Source organism: Otolemur garnettii, unplaced genomic scaffold (assembly GCF_000181295.1).
Source record: "Otolemur garnettii isolate 467f Iridium unplaced genomic scaffold, OtoGar3 scaffold00017, whole genome shotgun sequence".
NCBI classification, from domain to species: domain Eukaryota; kingdom Metazoa; phylum Chordata; class Mammalia; order Primates; family Galagidae; genus Otolemur; species Otolemur garnettii.
The window spans coordinates 5,400,757-5,402,491 of NW_003852412.1; positions in this window are offsets into that span (position 1 = coordinate 5,400,757).

Here is a 1,735-nt window from a genome sequence, read left to right on the forward strand (position 1 = left end):
GCCTCCCGACTAGCTGGGACCACAGACGCCTGCCACAACGCCCGGCTATATTTTCTGGTTGCAGCCATCGTTGTTGTTTGGCGGGCCAGGGCTGGATTCAAACCCACCACCTTGGGTGTACGTGGCTGGCACCTTAGCTACTTGAGCCACAGGCACCGAGCCAAATTGTCAGTCTTAACAGATTCAGTCAGGGCTATTTGAGCAGCTGCAGAGGCTGTGATGGCTATAATCCCAAGAATTGCTGCTGTCATTAGACCAATAAATCTCTTCATCCTCGTCAAGTTCTGGGCCAGGTTGGCCAGGATGGAAATGGCTGGGGACTCCTCCCTTGGTCTCATCATCTTCACTGGGAGCCAAATTCCAGTTCTGGCCCGCAGCAAATAAATCCTACCTCAGGAAAAATCTAATCTCATAGATATATTAAAACAAGTAAACAGTTGACATTTACCTGGACAATGTATCTCACCAGTTTTTTCATTCCAAATGATATTTCCCACTAGCCACACAAATGGCAATTTAACACATGCCTGTGTGTAATGAGCCTCTCTCCATTTAAAATGGCGCATATGTTGGAGAGGTTGGCCTGATGACACAGACTTAAGTAAATGTGCACCCTTCTAGGTGTGCAACCCAAAAAGAGCAACTCCAATTTTCCATAAGTCTAGTTGAGGAGGATATCCAACAATTCCAGGGGTAGGTGGAGTAAATCCACTCTCATGCTATATTAATTCTTTAGAAGAAGTATATATGATATCTGTTGCGTAGAGGTTTCGCGAGGGACAGGCAGCTTTATCGCAGGTGCAAGCTTGCTCCTGAAACTGTTTAAAAAGCAAGACACAGACTATAAGCTCTGTCGTTTGAAAGTAGCAATCATCTTTATTTCAAAGGGTCTTTTACAGTCAGTAAGTCACGTACACCGCATCAATCAATAATCTGTAATTGACATTCCCTATTCTATCCTAACCTTAAAAGGAAACACTGAGTCTTGGAAACCGACTTAAAAACAACCATATTATTTCTTAAGCAACTACACATTCCAAATTTTATTTCCATAAAGTAAAAAAATCAACAGATGGAACAAGGGGGTAATCTATTTTACAAGCACTCAATTGTTGCATTGGGGTTTCACGAGAGGCAGACAGCATCGCCACAGGTGTAGCCTTGCATCTGGAATTATTATGATGAAAGAGATAGACTACTCCCCTCTGGTGGAAATAGCAAAGCTTTATTGTTCATGACCACCTTTTATAGTAGGCTGGTCACATACACTTTATTAATTAACAAGCAAAGCATTCATACTACTTCTCTAAAGTTAGTTCAACCTTCAAAAGATACAAAGTTTGAAACTTTGAGACAGCTGCAAAAGGGAGTATGTCTACAGACTAGAGACTACCAAGAGGGGAGTAAAACCTTGAAGTTATACTATGCACTCACTGTATTACAGAAAGCAGGTTTATGGCTTCTGTTTCTAGGCAACCTGGAGGCCTAAGATAAGCGAGTGCTTATCAACCCCTAGGCTGTGTCTCTGCAGAAAGGTTTTTAACCCCTTCTTTGCAGGCTTAACAGCCACATGGCCAGAGTCACTGGAGATGGGTTTTTATGCCCTAATCCCCAGGCCCTGTTCCATGCTGACCAGGGATACCGGCTCATCAACAAAGTTGCCTTCCACAGAAGTCTGTCCACCTGCTTCTGGAGCTTAAAGTGAGCATACAGTGTGTCGGGTTCTACTCCACAC